A 20731-nucleotide genomic window follows, 5' to 3' on the forward strand; every position below is an offset into this window, starting at 1 on the left:
AATAAAGATTAGAATTTGTCAAATGCTAAATCGTGCTATATCACTTTTACAGCCTCAAAATGAAGATCTGTGTCACAATGCAAAAGGATAACATTGGGTAAACAAGCTTTCTGAATATTAGACACAATGTTTTGATTATTGGATATTAAAACAAATTCATATAAAATTTACTCCTACAGAACTTTATGTTTGGTCTGAAGTGAGGTAAAATATTAATGTACTATAGGATGCCCATGGTTTGATACTCTTAAATCTACAGTACAAGGCTTCAAAGCATCTAATACACTGACTTCAGCAGTTGTCTGCAGCTTTTAATTTGCAAGTGCTACACCAGTTTGTAATTTATTCTGCAGGGGACAGCAAAGTGCAAATTTCCATTATAGAGTCGGGCTTTTAAAAAGCTCAATTTAGAATATCCTAAGGGATATTTAAATATTCTCTGCCACATATTCAATAAAAGCAAAGGGCTTAGAATGACTTTGAGCTTAGCTTTTAATCAAAAGTTTTTCATTAAACCAAGTGACATGTTGTATATTGTTTGAGTTCTCATGGCATGTAACTATTATAAATGACATTTCATATTTCCATTTCATCCCCTCCCCTCCCCTCCAGTCCCCTCCTGTCCCCTCCCCTCCAGTCCCCTCCCCTCTAGTCCCCTCCCCTCCAGTCCCCTCCTGTCCCCTCCAGTCCCCTCCCCTCGCCTCCCCTCCAGTCCCCTCCCCTCCCCTCCAGTCCCCTCCCCTCCCCTCCCCTCCCCTCCCCTCCCCTCCCCTCCCGTCACCTCCCTTCCCAGATGGCACCATGCAGCATTACACAGACAGCCACACTGTTCACAGTCGCATAACTAATGTTGTATCTCCCACGATTGGCTGACAGGAGCAGCAAGCCAAAATGGGCAATGTTATTAAAATGCTCAATTAACGCTAAGTGCTTTGCTTAGAAATCTCATTGAGAAATCAGAGACTTGTGGTACTTGTGAACTATTCTTGTGCAGAATCTCCTTAATTAGTTAAGAGCTGGGGGTGCGCTCACATATTGGTAATGCTTTTCAATCAGTCACTTCCTTCTAGAACAAATTAATTGTTTAAAGTTATTTGGGATGTTACAATTTGAAAAGTCTGATGCAAATAGAAGATGTGTGGGTTGAATCCTGAATTTAACTCTGCACGGTAGCATTGTGGATAGCACAATCGCTTCACAGCTCCAGGGTCCCAGGTTCGATTTCGGCTTGGGCCACTGTCTGTGTGGAGTCTGCACATCCTCCCCGTGTGTGCGTGGGTTTCCTCCGGGTGCTCCGGTTTCCTCCCACAGTCCAAAGATGTGCAGGTTAGGTGGATTGGCCATGATAAATTGCCCTTAGTATCCAAAATTGCCCTTAGTGTTGGGTGGGGTTACGGGGTTATGGGGATAGGGTGGAGTTGCTGACCTTGGGTATGGTGCTCTTTCCAAGAGCCGGTGCAGACTCGATGGGCTGAATGGCCTCCTTCTGCACTGTAAATTCTATGATTCTATGATAATGGGAGAAAATTAGGTTGGAAAGAAATGAAGCAGATATTGCAAGTAAACAAATTCCTGCCATTTACAGCTTGTCCTAGTTACTCTGATTAATGCAGGAATGCAAGTGGAAATATCCCATTTGTTGAAAACATAGGGATGTCCCATTGGAAAAAACTTTCAGTTCTACAATTAAGAATCATAATGCATTGCAGCACCGTGAGGATGTTGAACATACTAACTACGCTTCACAGCGTCAGGGACCCATGTTCGATTCCCGGCTTGGGTCACTGTGTGGAGTCTGCACATTCTCCCCATGTCTGCGCGGGTTTCCTCCGGGTGCTCCAGTTTCTTCCCACAAATCCTGAAAGTTGTTTTTGTTCGGTCAATTGGACATTCTGCATTCTCCCTCTGTGTACCCGAACAGGTGACGGAGTGTGGCGAGTAGGGGATTTTCACAGTAACTTATTTTCAGTGTTAATGTAAGCCTACTTGTGACACTAATAAAGATTATTATTATAGAATATATTATTCAAAAATTATTTTTACAAAGTCTGGCACAACAACCTATTTAGGGAATCAAGGAATCATAGAATGGTACAACACAGAAGAGGGCTATTCGGACCATTGAGTCCATGCCCATGCCCTATGTATCCAAGTCCAGGTCATTAATACAAATCAAAAAGAAGAGTGATCCTAACGCTGATCCTCACCTCTGTACGATTCCTTCCGGTTCGAAAAACAAATGTTCACCAGGATTTTCGGTGTTCAGTCCCTTATCCATTGTTCCTTTACATCCTATATCATTGGGTCACAATGGACCACAACTTCTGGTTGTTTCCCCCCCCCAACCAAAAAAAAACAAGCTTTCTGCACCTCTTCAGTGATATCCTTTATGCTGGTACTGAGAGGCAACACAAAATGTGGAACTAATGTGAGCAATTGGAAAAGATCCATTCTATCCCTTAGAATTTCCTATGTCCATTGCATTTCTAAATTTGCTGTGCAACTCCCCCATTCTGTCATTTACTCGATCATATCATCCCACTCATCACCCTCAATGGTATGTGGCACTGAGAACTAATTTAAGACACTCCCTGAGAATTGTTTCCTATCTCAGCTTATCCTACCGATAGCCACCCATAAACTCTCTACAGCTGTGAGGGCATCATCTCCTGGAACTCCTGCTGACAATTCTTAGCTTTGGATGATTCTAACCGCTCAAGCTCAGAAACGTTCAAATCATTTTAGATGTATAGTATACTATCACTGCCAAGAAGGAAGTAAAATTATTCATCATTGTCTGCATGTCGGGTCATCAAATGAGGACAAAGCCGATGCTCAACTAAATGTGATTTTCCGATACCAAAGGGAGCACTACCTAATTTTGATTAGGAGCAATTGTCAGTCATAACTAGTTTCTTATTGTGCACAGACAATAGTGTTAGAACTGCCCAGCCAGCTTATCCATCCGGTTTCCGAAGTGAAAATATATTCAAATTGCCTTCATTCCAGCTTGATTGTGCTATTCTTCCCCTCTTAGAGTCTCAATATCACCATTTGACTCGATGGGCTGAATGGCCTTCTTCTGCACTGTAAATTCTATGATTTGGGCTCCAGACCTGGAGGTGGATACAAAATGTGGTGGACTTAGGACCAGCACAGGAATGTTGGCAAAGTAGCCATCTACTCTCCGAGATGGCCATGTGAATTTAGGAGCAGGACATTGAGCACATTTTTGGGAAGAGTTCGCATTCTGAAGCATTGTGTTGGTGCACTGTGTTTTACTGCAAGGTGCCTCTGTACTAAGCTGAGATCATAAAAGCTAGAAAAATGAGAAAGACGCAGCTTTGATGTCTGCGCAAACATATAAACAAACGCTGACCATAATTAAGCTGTCTTTCAAATTACCAGCAATTAAATTAATATTCTGTTTCCTTTAATAGCTTTTCATTTTAGCAGATCAAAAAAAAATATCTGCATCAGGTCTTCAAAGTTAATTTTTGTTCAAGCGATTTAATAATGCTTACATTCTGCAGAAAACGTGTTCATAAAGCCAGCTTTCAATTAGGTAGAATCTGCTGCTCCGAGGGATAAATGTCAAAAGGAAATAAGAGCCTCAATCATCCTATGAGGTGCATTTGTGCCAGAACGCTGGGACAGAAATGAAGTATAATAAAAAGAAAATCAAACTGGTTCAGTTCAATTTCTGGCACTGGGTAGAGATCATTATTAAACCCCTCAAGGTTAATGCATTGGTGTGTCAAAATTAAAGCCTCCAGGGAGGAATCATTGTTGGCAAAATTTACAGGAACCTTGATATTCAGCCTTGTTGGGTGAAAAGTTTTCAGCATCCCTGACCTTGTCCTTTGCCTATACTGAAGCTGACATGTAGTCTCATAAGAAATAGGCCAAAATCACACAAAATACACAACAATTATGTGCATTAACTCAATATTGCCTTGTCATAGGAAATCTAAAAGTGGACCCAAGTAGGGTATTCAATTTTTAAAACAGAATGAGCATTATCACAACATTTTCCCTTTTGCTTTGGCTGTACCTATGCTGTCAGAAAAAGGCTGAAGGTTCGATTCAATGATCCCTGAAAAATGGAGCCAGGTTCATCAAGGTCAGTTCTTTGCATATATTTCACAAGCACATGAAATACAATGAATCAAAGAGGGTATGGAATCATAAGCAACTGTTAGTTTGCTGCATTATTTTAACATTTCTGGTTGTTTTGGCAGCATTGAAGAGCAGGTCAAGGAAGGTCAGTAATGGAATGTATGCGGAACTTTGCCCTTTAGTAATGACAGTTTTGATGTTTAACTTAAAGAAATGCAGCACAGGTGGCTAGCTGTATTTGTGGCTGAGAAAAATCATCCTCAGCAACTGGTTAAAAATAAGAGGAAGGAGGAAAGTCATCTGGAGATTTTCTAATTGAAAAAGCATCAGAATTATGAAGTGAGTTACAAATGAAGGCTCTTTATTTGGACAAATGAGTTCAAGATCGAATGGAACAGATGACTAGGGGAAAGAGAATCGAAGCAGATAAAAGAGGACAGGTGACATTGAATTATGAGAAAGGAACAGTTTTCCTGTTCTTAAAATTCTATTTTACTGTTTTGAACAACAGGCGGTGGACACAGGGGCAATGGTCCTAGAAGTGCAGTGAGAGGCACAGGCCATTTCGAGGGATGAGCATCCATTAATTAGAATGTTCTTCCATGTGTTGTAGCAACACCCAGAGTGCATTTACGAGGGGAATTCCAGGATTTTGGCTTGTCAAAGTGAAGGATGGTGCGTGGTTTGAAAGGAAACTTATAGGAAGTGGTTTCTCCATGTGCCAGCTGGTTGGTATAGTTCTCAGGTTTGGAAGGTGCTGTCGAAGGTGGCTTGATGAACTATTGTTGTTTGTGGCACAATTTATGATTACGTTTTCCACTCCCTTGTTGGTCCTCCATTTTCAAGCTATAGATAAAGATTTGGCTGCAAAATGTATTTCTTAGTTTCGCTGCATTATGATACCAAAGTACTGTTGCACATAACCGGCACATACCATGCCAAATGTCAGCTAGGTGTTAAGAGTGTGTTCTATTTATAGGTTTACTTAATACAAACTTAATTTCACACAGGACTGTTCAACTAAATGTAGATTCGGTTTCTTTGAAGATGTTGTACAGGATTTCTCAGCACATGGATTTACTATAAAGATTCAACAGTTATTGTTAACAGGAAAGTACAGCTGCAACTCCTTCACACCATGTGCTGCTAGCTAAACTGAAAGTTCCCCTGAACAATGTCTATCGGTCACATGGTTTATATTCTAGCTACTTTCTCAGTGGAATATTCTTTCTTAAGGTGATATGACAACAGAGTGTACACAGAGTAGGCAGTGTGGACAGATTGTAATGTCAGTTAGCATGTAATATTGATTTGATGCTAGTGCTAGCATTTTCAACTTTCCCACTCCAGCTAATACCCTATCTTAAATGCACAGAGCTGAACATACATTCAGCAGCAGGAAAGAGCCACACCGGCACCAATACGATTTAAAGGGATCATCAACAACTTGCAGGTCAATTAAAGATAGCTGAAGTTGGTGAAGCTGACAGTTAGTTGTGTTGCATGTGCAGAAAGTCTTGATTGTGGCTTAAAGGATTCTGATCAGTCAACTTGCTCCTAGTTATGGGTGTTGTATTATTTCTCCTGGGCTACCCCATGAGAGGGAGATTGAGCAGAGGCAACAAAGAAGAGGGCAAGTTTGTTGCAGAGGGGAGAGGAGGATGGCTCTCAATAGGAAGTCATATCCATTGAGGATCTTCTAAAGCATTTCTCTTGCCTTAGCCTTATGCCAGACGAGGAAGGTTCATTGTGTTCGCCATGTGTGAGTGGGATAAGACAAGAAGTTCAGGCCCAGGAGGAGGAGGAAATGAGGTATCAACTAACACATCCCTTTCTGTATAGGTTGTCTCATTCAATTACAGTTTATCTGCAGAGAACCCTAAGCCCCAATGTGCAATTGCCATACACCGTACTATCCCTTTTGTATAGATAATCATAACGTCCTCTAGGCCACAATGTTGAAATAAAAAATACGACAAAACCATTATTTTAAACTAACCTATTCTACCGAACAATTAAATATTCAATTAATCACCCTTTTGCTTCCCCTTATTACCTGTCTTGTAGTTGCCTAGCCCTGCCTTAGTGCTTCTACGCACTGCCTTGGAGGATGATCTCAACTAGTTCTGGGTCTAGAAGACAAGGCTTCAGATTGTACCACCTCACCATGGGTAGTAACAGCCTGGGCTAGCTGGCTGTCAGGCAGAGGCATTGACAGAGTGGCAGAGGTGAGAGTATAAATGCCGTTTTCTTGACAGAGGACAACAGGTTAATGCTGCACAAAGTCACTTTTCTACCCTGGAGAGCCAGGCTGGAACTATAACCAATCCTTACACATTTTTACAAGCTTTTGTTCAGAGATAAATATTCCAAATATACATCTTTTAACCAACAGCTCAGTTTCAATCTTTTCTCATTTATAGGAGCAGAAATGAATCCCCAGTTAATGCCCACCACTTGTAGCCATCAGCTCAGATAATGGCAATGCATGTTCTTCAGAGGGTAGCATACAGGTGAGATCTGCATAGAACATAGAACATAGAACGATACAGCGCAGTACAGGCCCTTCGGCCCACGATGTTGCACCGACATGGGAAGTCAAAAACTAAAGGCCATCTAACCTACACTATGCCATTATCATCCATATGCTTATCCAATAAACTTTTAAATGCCCTCAATGTTGGCGAGTTCACTACTGTTGCAGGTAGGGCATTCCACGGCCTCACTACTCTTTGCGTAAAAAACCTACCTCTGACCTCTGTCCTATATCTATTACCCCTCAATTTATGGCTATGTCCCCTCGTGCTAGCCACCTCCATCCGAGGGAGAAGGCTCTCACTGTCCACCCTATCTAACCCTTTGATCATTTTGTATGCCTCTATTAAGTCACCTCTTAACCTTCTTCTCTCTAACGAAAACAACCTCAAGTCCATCAGCCTTTCCTCATAAGATTTTCCCTCCATACCAGGCAACATCCTGGTAAATCTCCTCTGCACCCGTTCCAAAGCTTCCACGTCCTTCCTATAATGAGGCGACCAGAACTGTACGCAATGCCCCAAATGCGGCCGTACCAGAGTTTTGTACAGCTGCAACATGACCTCATGGATCCGGAACTCAATCCCTCTACCAATAAAGGCCATCACACCATAGGCCTTCTTCACAACCCTATCAACCTGGGTGGCAACTTTCAGGGATCTATGCACATGGACACCGAGATCCATCTGCTCATCCACACTGCCAAGAATTTTACCATTAGCCAAATATTCCACATTCCTGTTATTCTTTCCAAAGTGAATCACCTCACACTTCTCTACATTAAACTCCATTTGCCACCTCTCAGCCCAGCTCTGCAGCTTAGTGAGTTCCTGGCACAATGACCTGCAACTAAGGCAGGAGGAAAGAATAGGTTCCAGCTCCTCGGAGGATAAATTGCTGAAATGCCACCCCGTGTGAGTGGCAGTGACTGCTAATTGTTATTAATTGTTCTCAGTGCAAAGTTCAAACTACGTTATCTGAGCCCAACTCAGTCATGCTTCTTGACAGTGAGCTCAGGTTTTATTGCAGATCTGCCAAAGCATCAAGCATGTTTGTGTACATGCCCTTCAGCCATTTTGAAGTCCTCATCTGAATGCCCTATGGAAGAACTCATGTGAAATCTCACCCTCTGGGGATCTGGCACCTACGCTATCCTCCCCCCCCCCCCCCCCCCCCCTAACTGCATGCCACTTACCCCCAATCACTCATCAGGGGCGGATTTGGCCCCATACTGCCCTCTAAATGAACATATTGCCATTTTCAGAACTGCTGGCTGCAATTGTGAGATTGAGTGACTGTGTTTCATCATTCCCATCTCTTTGTTTCTCTTAAATTTCAGGTCGCTAGTTCTTGATCAGCTGGCAATTCTTGGGTGTCTGACAGGATAAAGGTTAACTTAATTGAAAGGGAGAAAGCAAGTGGCTCCGACACCAATGGCAGCTTGTAGCCCAGAAGAGATCACGGGGTGAGGAGGTAGTGGGATTCAAAAAGCTGGATTAACTAGGAATACATTATCATTCTCTATGATTTCAGCTTCCTGATGATCATGGCATCAGTCATTGCCACTCGAATGATGGTCAACACTGGCCCCCGCATAGGAGTGAGCCTGGTTCCTATTGGTTATCCACTGCTGTCTCCCATAATGAGCCATCTTGTCCTGCAAGAGAGAAGCATTTGTGTCATTGAGTGTAGAGCAGTGTGATCGAATGGTATAAGAGCATAAGATACAGGTGCAGAATTCTGCCCATGGAGTCTGCACCACCACTCAATCATGGCTGATATGTTTCTCATCCCCATTCTCCTGCTTTCTCCCTGTAACCCCTGATCCCCATAGTAATCAAGAACCTATCTATCTCTGTCTTAAAGACACTCAGTGACTTGGCCTCCACAGCCTTCTATGGCAAAGAGTTCCACAGATTCACCACAGTCTGGCTGATGAAATTCCTCCTCATCTCAGTTTTAAAGGATTTGAGTGTGAGGCTTACAGTAACACTAATTGTGTTAGGTTGATATGAATCATGCTTGAGAGAGATTGTTAATCGATCAGTGAGGTGGGTGTGATGAATGGAGCAGTGTGTGGGGCTTCATTTGTAAGAACATGGCATGTGAAGATAGATCCACTTGCCTTGGCCACTCTCCCGTGAGGTTACTGAGCTGTTTGCAGCACTGCATCCAAGTTCTCAGAGCTACACTGTGGTAGCTATTCCATGACAGCTAGTATTTCGCCTCCCCTCTGTAATGTCTATAGAGATGATCTCCCAGCCCCCGTGAGAGAAAAGAAGCTCTCTTCCCTTATCCACCTCCTACAGCAAGGCCTTTAGTGCTGCATTGGAGAAACATGGGCATACTCTCTGCCCTGTTGCATCCTTTCCACTAGTCTTTCTGCTCATAAATGCTTCTTTAACTAGTTCTTCTGCCTGCTGCAACCACAACTCACCTCACGTTTCGAAGGTTCAGGTTAGCTTTAAGTGGTGTCCCAGGCAGAGGCATGCAACCACTCAACAGCATACTTGACTTTGGACTGAAGATCACAACAACTTAAATTAGCAGACAGCACAAAATTTGTGTGCGGCCTATATGGCTACAATTGTGTGTGTGTTAATCATCTATAATGAATCTGTTTTCCAACCTTATCCCAATTTTACCCCTTTGATTTAAAACAAACTGAAGCATGTACGATTTTGAAATGATGTCCACATGCAGATGACAGTTTATTGAGTGAAATGACATGCTTTTCAATATTTCTTGGAATCAGCTAATGGAGGTCTAATTGGAACATTTTACGACAGTAAAATCAATAGTCACTCAAATATGTGTATGCAATGCAGACAGGTAGACATGAAGGAACCCAGAAGGCTCCTTTTATAGCAGCAGATGAATATATAATAATACACAAAAAGGATAGAAGCAGAACTGTCTGTGTTTTAAAGAGCTAACCAAATCTAACATTATAATTTTATGAGCACTTATGTATGGATTATATTTTTGTTTTCTCTTGCTATATTGACAAACATAGTTAACTGCTGAACAATGTGGTTGAATCATGACCCGCATTGAAAAGCATTAGTGTGGAATTATCTTATTAGTCATCGCAAGCAGCTTTATTTAACTCAAAAATTAGCAATTTTCTCCCATTTAGACAGCCCTGATGCAGACCCTACCAGAAGGTAATTTTTACATTCAAATGCACTCAATGCTTCAACAAATGATCAGTGATCATTTGACATAATTTCATAACAAAAGGTCTAATTTATAATGCGCTTTTCATGAAGTCATCAGTGCTCTTTGACATCAAATGCGATCAAAAGTGCTCAAAGGCATCAAAATCTTTTGATGGTATCAAAAGCAATCATTAGGCCTCTCCTTCAGTAGTGTGGACCACAACTCCATCCCAAATACATACTCCTACCTTACTTGTTCTTCTGTCGTGGCTGCTCTTCGTGGTGGGACCCACACTACTCTGTCTTGGGAACTCTTCCCCATGTGAGACAGTGTGTGTGCGTTTAAATTCAATTTTACAGGATGAAGGCTTCGCTGGCTAGTCAAGCATTTTTCCCATCTCTAATTGCTATTGAGAAGATGGTGATGAGCTGCCTTCTTGAACTGCTGCAGTCCATGTGGTATAAATGCACCCAGTGTGCTGTTCGGAAGGGAGTTCCAGGATTTTGACCAAACAACAGTGAAGGAACGGCAATATATTTCCAAGTCAGGATGGTGAGCAACTTTGGGGGAACTCCCAGGTGGTGATGTTCCCATGTATCTGCTGCCCTTATCCTTCAAGTTGGTAGTGGTCATAGATTTGGAAAATGCTGCCTAGGGAGCTTTGCATCTTGGTACACACTGATGCTATTGTGCATTGGTGGTGCTGGGATTGAATGTTTGTGGAAAAGGTGTCAATCAAGCAGCTGCCTTGTCCTGGATGGTGTTGAGCTTCTTGAGTGTTGTTGAGTGTTGTTGTAACTTATCCAGGCAAGTGGGAAGTATTCCATCACTCTCCTGACTTGGCCTTGTAGTTGGTGGACAGGCTTTGGGTAGTCAAGTGGTAAGCTACTCAGCACAGGATTCCTCGCCTCTGACCTCTTGTGATCATATATTGCAAGTCTAGTTCAGTTTCTGGTCAATAGCAATCTCCAGGATGCTTACAGTTGGGAATTCAATGAGGTAATGTCATTGAATGTCAAGGGGTGATGGTTTGATTCTCTTTTGTTGGAGATGGCCATTGCTTGGCACTTGTGTGGTGCGAATGTTATTTGCCACTTGTCAGCCCAAGCGTGGGTATTTTCTAGGTCTTGATGCATTTGTACATAGACTGCTTCAGTATCATCAGCGAAGATCCCTATATCTGACCTTATGTTGGAAGAAAGGACATTAATGAAGCAGCTGAAGACGGTTGAGCCGAGGACACTACCTTGAGGAACTCCTACAGTGATGTCCCAGGACAGAGATGACTGACTTCCAACAACCACAAGCACCTTCCTTTGTTCCAGGTCTGATTCCCAACACGGGGAGAGTTTTCCACCTGATTCCCATTGACTCCAGTTTTTCTAGGACTACTTGGTGCCATACTCAATCAAATGCTGCCTTGATGTCAAAGGCAGTCAGTCTCCTCTCACCTCTGGAGTTTAGCTCTTCTGTCCATGTTTGAACCAAGGCTGTAATGAGGTCAGGAGCTGAGTGACCCTGGCGGAATCGAAACTGAGCGTCAGTAAACAGGTTATTGCTTGATAGCACTGTTGATGACCTCTGTGTATAAGACATACCTGAGCAATTTTCCACATTGCCGGGTAGATGCCAGTGTTGTGCTTGTACTGGAACAGTTTGGCTAGGGGTCGTAGCAAGCTCTGGAGCACAAGTCTTCAATACTGTTGCTGGAATATTATCAGGGTCCATAGCCTTTGCCGTATCCAGTGCCTTCCGCCATTTCTTACTGTCACGTGGGGTGAATCGAATTGGCTGAAGATTGACATCTGTGATGCTGGGGACCTTTGGGGGAAGGTCCGAGATGGGTCACCCACTTGGCATTTCTGGCTGAAGGTTATTGCGAATGCTTCAGCCTTGCCATTTGCACAGATCTGCTGAGCTCCTCATTGTTTAGGATGGGGATGTTTGTGCAGCCTCCTCCTCCAGTGAGTTGTTTAATTGTCCACTACCATTCATAATTGAATGTGGCAGGACTGCAGAGCTTATATCTGATCCATTGGTTGTGCAATCACGTATCTCTGTCTATTACTTGCTGCATATGCTGTTTGGCACACAAGTAATCCTGTCTTGTAGCTTCACCAGGTTGACACCTCATTTTTCGGTATGCCCGGTGTTGCTCCTGGCATGCCCCCCTGCACTCTTGAACCAGCATTGATTCCCTGGCTTGGTGATGGTGGTAGAGTTGTTGGTATGCCAGGCCATGAGGTTACAGATTGTGGTTGAGTACAATTCTGTTATTGCTGATTGCCCTCAGCACTTTATGGATGCCCAGTCTTGAGTTGCTAGATCTGTTTGAATCTATTCCATTGAGCACAATGGTAGTGCCACGCAACACAATGGTGGGTATCCTCAATGTGAAGAATGGACTTCGTCTCCACAAAGTCTGTGCGGTGGTCACTTCTACCGATACTGTCATGGACAGATGCATTTGCGGTAGGCAGGTTGTTGAGGATGAGGTTTAAAGAACAAAGAAGAACAAAGAAAATTACAGCACAGGAATAGGCCCTTCGGCCCTCCCAGCCTGCGCCGATCCAGATCCTTTATCTAAACTTGTCTCCTATTTTCCAAGGTCTTCATAGCTAGCACCCTCCATACCAGGCAACATCCTGGTGAACCTCCTCTGCACCCTCTCCAAGGCATCCACATCCTTCTGGTAATGTGGCGACCAGGACTGCACGCAGTATTCCAAATGTGGCCGAACCAAAGTCCTATACAACTGTAACATGACCTGCCAACTCTTACACTCAATACCCCGTCTAATGAAGGCAAGCATGCTGTATGCCTTCTTGACCACTCTATCAACCTGCGTTGCCACCTTCAGGGTACAATGGACCTGAACTCCCAGATCTCTCTGCACATCAATTTTCCCCAAGACCCTTCCATTGACCATATAGTCCGCTCTTGAATTTGATCTTCCAAAATGCATCACCTCGCATTTGACTGGATTGAACTCCATCTGCCATTTCTCTGCCCAACTCTCCAATCTATCTATATTTTGTTGTATTCTCTGACAGTCCTCCTCGCTATCTGCAACTCCACCAATCTTAGTATCATCTGCAAACTTGCTAATCAGACCACCTATACCTTCCTCCATGTCATTTATGTAGATCACAAACAACAGTGGTCCGAGCACGGATCCCTGTGGAACACCACTAGTCACCCTTCTCCATTTTGAGACACTCCCTTCCACCACTACTCTCTGTCTCCTGTTGCCCAGCCAGTTCTTTATCCATCTAGCTAGTACACCCTGAACCCCATACGACTTCACTTTTTCCATCAACCTGCCATGGGAAACCTTATCAAACGCCTTACTAAAGTCCATGTATACGACATCTACAGCCCTTCCCTCATCAATTAACTTTGTCACTTCCTCAAAGAATTCCATTAGGTTTGTAAGACATGACCTTCCCTGCACAAAACCATGCTGCCTATCACTGATAAGTCTATTTTCTTCCAGATGTGAATAGATCCTATCCCTCAGTATCTTCTCCAACAGTTTGCCTACCACTGACTTCAAGCTCACAGGTCTATAATTCCCTAGATTATCCCTGCTACCCTTCTTAAACAAAGGGACAACATTAGCAATTCTCCAGTCCTCCGGGACCTCACCTGTGCTCAAAGATGCTGCAAAGATATCTGTTAAGGCCCCAGCTATTTCGACCCTCGCTTCCCTCAGTAACCTGGGATAGATCCCATCCGGTCCTGGGGACTTGTCCACCTTAATGTCTTTTAGAATACCCAAAACTTCCCCCTTCCGTATGACAACTGACCGAGAGTATTTAAACATCCATCCCTAGCCTCAACATCCGTCTTGTCCCTCTCCTTGTGAATACCGATGCAAAGTACTCATTAAGAATCTCACCCATTTCCTCTGAGTCCACGCATAAATTTCCTCTTTTGTCTTTAAGTGGGCCAATCCTTTCTCTAGTTACCCTCTTGCTCCTTACATACGAATAAAATGCTTTAGGATTTTCCTTAACCCTGTTAGCCAAAGATATTTCATGACCCCTTTTAGCCCTCTTTATTGCGCATTTGAGATTCGTCCTACTTTCCCGATATTCCTCCAAAGCTTCATCAGTTTTGAGTTGCCTCGATCCTATGTATACTTCCTTTTTCATCTTAGCTAGTCTCACAATTTCACCCGTCATCCATGGTTCAGTCGCGCATGTGCGGACCGACCGACATATTTCCGCGCCTGTGCGGGGGTTCTTTTCTCCGTGCCAGCCCCCGGGCAATATGGCGGAGCACTACAGGTGCCTGGCGCGGAGGAAAGAAGTCCCCCCTACGGAACAAGCCCACCTGCAGATCAGTAGGCCCTGAGCATTACCATCCACCATCAACTGATGAATCAGTATACCTCCATGTCAAACAGCACTTGAGGAAGCACTGAGGGCGGCAAGGGAATAGAATGGACTCTGGGTGGGGAACGTTAATATCCGTCACCAAGAGTGGCTCGGTAGCATCACTACCGACCAACCTGGCCAAGTCCTAAAAGACATTACTGCTAGATAGGTCTGTGACAGGTGGTGAGGGAACCAAGAGGGAAAAACAGGGCAGCAGGTTGATCCACCAGAGGGCAGCAGAGCGGAGATACTGATTGGCTGTTCCGGGGAGATTTGCATACGTGCAGTGCAGTCAGCCTAATTTGAAGGTGTACCTGCGAAAGAGACCCAAGGAGTTCGAGTGCAAGCAAGCATCCAGCAGAGGGCAGCAGAGCGGAGCTACTGATTGGCTGTTCTGGGGAGATTTGCATACGTGCAGTGCGGTCAGCCTAATTTGAAGGTGATTTGTGAAGGGGCTGTTGTCAAGTGACAATTAAACCTGAAACACTTCCTCAGTGTTTCCCTACCTACCCCCTCCTCTAACCAAAAAAAAAACAACCGTGGTTGTCGGGAAGGTAAGTTTATCTCTTTAAAAACTTACCTTGAAGGGTGACATCACAGCAAAGCAGTGACCTGATTGGCTGGCAAGGAAAGTTCTCCAATTAGCAGTTGCTGAGAGAAATTTAACTCTTCGTGTGTTGGTGAGTATTCTGATTGGTAAGTAAAATCTTTATTCCTTTCACTTATTAATTATTTGATACTATATTTGTAATCAGTTAAGGTAAAGGGTAAAAATGGCAGGAGATCCCAGACCCGTGTTATGTCGGAGTTCAGGGACGCAGCTGATGCCCTGACTCCTTCATATGCAGGAAGTGTGTCCAGCTGCAGCTCTTGTTAGACCGCATGGCGGCTCTGGAGCTGCGGATGGACTCACTTTGGAGCATCCGTGATGCTGAGGAGGTCGTGGACAGCACGTTCCGTGAGTTGGTCACACCGCAGATTAGGATTGGTGACGGAGATAGGGAATAGGTGACCAAAAGGCAGAGAAAGAGCAGGAAGGCAGTGCAGGTGTCCCCTGCGGTCATCTCCCTCCAAAACAGGTATACCGTTTTGGATACTGTTGGGGGAGATGTCTCACCAGGGGAAGGCAGTAGTAGCCAGGCTCATGGCACCGTGGCTGGCTCTGCTGCACAGAAGGGCGGGAAAAAGACTGGCAGGGCTATAGTCATAGGGGATTCAATTGTAAGGGGAGTAGTCAAGCGTTTCTGTGGTCGAAAACGAGACTCACGAATGGTATGTTGCCTCCCGGGTGCTCGGGTCAGGGATGTCTCCGATCGGCTGCAGGACATACTGAAGGGGGAGGGTGAACAGCCAGTTGTTGTGGTGCATATAGGCACCAACGATATAGGTAAAAAAAGGGATGAGGTCCTACAATCAGAATTTAGGGAGTTAGGAGATAAGTTAAAAAGTAGGACCTCAAAGGTAGTAATCTCAGGATTACTACCAGTGCCACGGGACAGTCAGAGTAGAAATTCAAGAATAGTCAGAATGAATATGTGGCTTGAGAGATGGTGCAGGAGGGAGGGGTTCAGATTTGTGGGACATTGGAACCGGTTCTGGGGGCGGTGGGACCATTACAAACCGGATGGTCTACACCTGGGCAGGACTGGAACCAATGTCCTAGGGGGTGCTTTTGCTAACACTGTTGGGGAGGTTTTAAACTAATGTGGCAGGGGGATGGGAACCAAATTAGGAAGTTAGACGTCAGTAAAGAAGCAGTAACTAAAGCCAGTAAGGTACGAGACAATAAACTCAATGTGACTAAGGGGAAGAGTAGACAGGGAAGAGATGATGAACACAAAGGTGGTTTGAGGTTCATTTGTTTTAATGCGAGAAGTGTAGCAGGTAAGGCAGATGAACTTAGGGCTTGGATCAGTACCTGGGAATATGATGCTATTGGTATTACTGAGACTTGGTTGAAGGAAGGGCAGGACTGGCAATTGAATATCCCAGGGTATAGATGCTTCAGGAGGGATAGAGAGGGAGGTAGAAGGGGTGGAGGAGTTGCATTACTCGTCAGAGATGATATCACAGCTGTGATTAAGGAGGGCACGATGGAGGATTCGAGCACTGAGGCAATATGGGTGGAGCTGAGAAATAGGAAGGGTGCAGTAACATTGTTGGGACTTTACTACAGGCCTTTGCAGTATTTGCAGTAACATTGTTGGGACTTTACGAACAAAATTCGGCAGGAGCTAGGGAATGTGGATTGGGAGCAGCTGTTTAAGAGTAAATCCACATTTGAAATGTGGAAGTCTTTTAAGGAAAGGTTGATTAGAGTGCAGGACAGACATGTTCCTGTGAAAATTAAAGATAGAAATGGCAAGATTAGGGAACCATGATTTCGGAAGCGTGGAGGGTTCGTGAAAAGAAGGCCACGGGTCTGCCTGCTTGGTTCAGGGTGGCCGCCAGAGCTACGTCAGACACGTCGCTCTCGACCTGGAATGGGAGGGACTCGTCGATAGCATGCATCGTGGCCTTTGCGATATCCACTTTGATGCGGCTAAAGGCCTGGCGGGCCTCCATCGACAGGGGAAAGGAGATGGACTGGATGAGGGGGGCGGGCTTTGTCGGCGTAGTTGGGGACCCACTGGGCGTAGTATGAGAAGAAGCCCAGGCAGCGTTTGAGGGAGTTGGGGAGAGGGAGTTCCATCAGAGGGCGCATGCGTTCGGGATCGGGGCTTATCACTCCATTACGCACTACGTAGCCAAGGATGGCTAGACGGTCGGTGCTAAACACGCACTTATCCTTATGGTAAGTTAAATTAAGGAGTTTTGCGGTTCGGAGGAATTTTTGGAGGTTGATGTCGTGGTCCTGCTGGTCGTGGCCGCAGATGGTGACGTTATCGAGATACGGGAAGGTGGCCCGTAAACCGTGCTTGTCGACCATTTGGTCCATCTCCCGTTGGACCACCGAGACTCCATTTGTGACACCGAATGGAATCCTGAGGAAGTGGTAGAGGCGCCCATCTGTCTCAAACGCGGTGTACTTTCGGTCACTCACGCGAATGGGGAGCTGGTGGTAGGCGGACTTAAGGTCCACCGTGGAGAAGACTTTGTACTTCGCGATCCTGTTAACCAGGTCGGAAATACGGGGGCGAGGATACGCATCCAGCTGCATAAACCTGTTGATGGTCTGACTGTAATCGATGACCATCCGGTTTTTTTCCCCAGTCCGAACTACCAGCACTTGGGCTCGCCAGGGACTGTTGCTGGCCTCTGGACCGATGAAAGTCTGGTCCTGGGCACAGTATCGTCTGCTCCGAGTGGCGACAGGTTTACAATCTGGGGCAAACAAGGAAGGGGGGTCCACTTTGAGGGACGCTAGGCTGCAAACAGTAAGAGGGGGAATAGGGCTGCCGAATTGAAAAGTCAAGCTCTGCAGGTTGCACTGGAAGTCCAGGACCAAGAGTGCCGGAGCGCATAGACGGGGGAGAATGAGGAGTTTGAAGTTTTTGAAAACCCTCTCCTGGACTGTGAGGTCCGCTATGCAGCACCCGGTGATTTGAACGGAATACGAACCTGAGGCCAATTCAATTTTATGTTTAACTGGGTGGATGGGGAGCGTGCAGCGTCTTACCGTGTCGGGGTGGACAAAACTTTCCGTGCTCCCCGAGTCCAGCAGGCATCTCGTTTTGTGACCTTTGAGCTGAACCATTGTTGTAGTCTTAGCGAGCGTGCGTGGTCGCGACTGGTCGAGCTTGATGGAAGCCAGTCGTGGTGAGAGTTCCAGATCCTCTTCGGTGGCAGAGTAATCGCTTGCAGGGCCTTCCGAGTTGATCCAGGATGGCGGTGCCCAGGACCCGCACGTGGAGTCGGGGCCCCAAGATGGCGGCGCCCATGGCCCGAGCATGGTGCCCGGGGCCCAAGATGGCGGCGCCCATGGCCCGAGCATGGTGCCCGGGGCCCAAGATGGCGGCGCTCGTGGGAGCCTCGTGGCGGCTGGGGGCAGTGTCAGCGGCGTCTGCGGGCCGGTCGGGGCAGCTGGGAGCGCGGGTCGGGAGGACCGTGGGACCATTACGGGGGCCGGGAGGCGGGCCGGAGAGGTTGGTGCGATCTGCGGTCGCTGCGCGGAACAGCAGTGACCGACTTGGTCTGGCAGACCACCGCGTAGTGGCCCTTCTTCCCGCAGCTCTTACACAGTAGCGGAGCGGGCCGGGCAGCGCGGGCGGGGGTGCTTCGATAGGCCACAGAAATAGCGACGGGGCCCCGCTAGTTTATCGGAGCGACCCGCGGCGCAGGCTTGGGGGGGGGGTCGGTGTCCACGGAGGATGGGGGTGGCGCGTGCCATGAAGTCCAGGGGGTTGCTGCGCGGCCGGGGCGTATGCGCGGGCGTTCAGGTCAGCAACCTCCAGCGAGGTTGCAAGAGTCCGTGCCTCAGCTAGGCTGAGGGTGTTCTTCTCTAACAATCGTTGGCGGATAGAAGGAGACTGCATGCCAGCAATGTTAGCATCTCTGATTAGAAGTTCCATGTGCTCCATCGCCAAAACATGGAGACATGCGCACGTTCTCCCTAGAGCTGCGAGGGCCTGGTAAAACTCATCGAGGGATTCACCAGGGAACTGTTGTCTGGTCGTCAGGAGATGCCGTGCTTATACTTCTTTGACCGGCCGGAGAAAGTGTCCTTTGAGAATCTCCATGGCCACATCAAAGTCGCCTTCATCCTCGATCATTGCGTAGACCGATGTGCCCACGCATGAGTGGAGGATGTGGAGTTTATGCTCCTTGGTGGGCTTGCCGGTTGCACTCGTCAGATAGCTATTAAAACACGCCTGCCAGTGTTTAAAGATTGCAGACGCATTTGCAGCATGTGGGCTGGTGCGGAGGCAGTCAGGCTTGATGCGAAGCTCCATTCCAAAATTCTAACAGAATAAATTGATGTACCATCAATTCGACTCAAGACACATTTAGGATCCGAATAGTGGCTTTAATCTGCTAGTTGTTAGCCCGGTGGTCAACTACAGAGAATGGCCGACCGCCGGGAACTCTGGGTACTTATACCCCGCCTCGGAGGCGGGGCCTACTTTCCTGTCGACCAATTGGAGAGCAGTCACATGACTAGTCCCAACCAATCGGACGAGAGGCACATGACCAGCCATAGCCAATGGGAAGCCAGTGCTCTGCACCAATGGCAGTGCTCATATCCATGCCACCACACAATGCAAACAAAGTAAATACATGAGCAAGAGCAGCATAGGGCGTCATGAATAGTCTTCTTACAGGGAACAGATCAGTCCAAGGAGGAGTCGTTCAGGAGTCTTGTAGATGTGGGGAAGAAGCTGTTTCTATGTCTAGATGTGCGAGTATTCAGACTTCTGTACCTTCTGCCTGATGGAAGTGTCTGGAAGTAGGCAATGGGAGAGGTCTCTGATAATGCTGTCTGCCTTCCTGAGGCAGCGGGAGATGTAGACAGAATCAATGTGGGGGTGGCAAGTTTGTGTGATGCGTTAGGCTGAGTTCACCACAGTCTGCAGTTTCTTGCGATCTTGCACTGAACAGTTGCCATACCAGGCTGTGATGCAGCTGGATAGGATGCTCTCTATCGCACATCTGTAGATGTTTGTCAGAGTCGATGCAGACATGCCAAATTTCTTCAGCTTCTGCAGGACAAAGAGCTGTTGTTGGGCTGTCTTGACTGTTTTATCAACTTGAGTGGACAAGGACAGATTGTTGGTGATGTTGACCCCCAGGAACTTAAAGTTATCGATCATCTCCACTTCGGAGCCATTGATGCTGATGGGAGTGTGTGTCGTGCTGCACTTGCTGGAGTCGATGATCAGTTCCTTGGTCTTTCCAACATTTAGAGAGAGGTTGTTTTCAATACACCATGCAACCAAGTGATTTATCTCCCTCCTGTAGTCTGATTCGTCGTTGTTTGAGATACGGCCCACCACAGTCGTATCATTGGCAAACTTATTGATTGAGTTGGAGTTAAATGTTGCCACACAGTCATGTGTTTATAGAGAGTACAGTAGAGGACTGAGCACACATCCTTGTGGGGTTGCAGTGTTGAAGACTATTGTGGAGGAGGTGCTGTTGCCTATCCTGACATATTGCAGTCTGTTGGTGAGGAAGTCGAGGATCCAGCTGCACAGGGGGGTGTCAGGGTCAGGTCCAAGTTTGTGGAGTTTGTTTATTAGTCTTGTTGGGATAATGGTGTTAAAGGCGGAGCTGTAGTCTATGAACAGCAGCCTTACATAGGTGTCCTTGTTGTCGAGGTGTTTGAGTGTTGATTGCAGAGCCAGTAAGATAACGTCTGCTGTGGAGTGGTTGTGGTGATAGGCAAACTGCAGTGGATCGAGACCATCTAGGAGGCTGGCAGTGATCCATCTCATGACTAGCCGCTCGAAACATTTCATGATAACAGACGTCAGGGCCAACGGTCGGTAGTCGTGGAGGCAGGCTACCTTGTTCTTCTTTGGTACTGGTATTATGGTGGTCTTCTCGAAGGAGGTGGGGACCTCAGAGCGGAGGAGTCAGGTGGTGAAGATATC

Source organism: Scyliorhinus canicula, chromosome 6, assembly GCF_902713615.1.
Source record: "Scyliorhinus canicula chromosome 6, sScyCan1.1, whole genome shotgun sequence".
Lineage (NCBI taxonomy): Eukaryota > Metazoa > Chordata > Chondrichthyes > Carcharhiniformes > Scyliorhinidae > Scyliorhinus > Scyliorhinus canicula.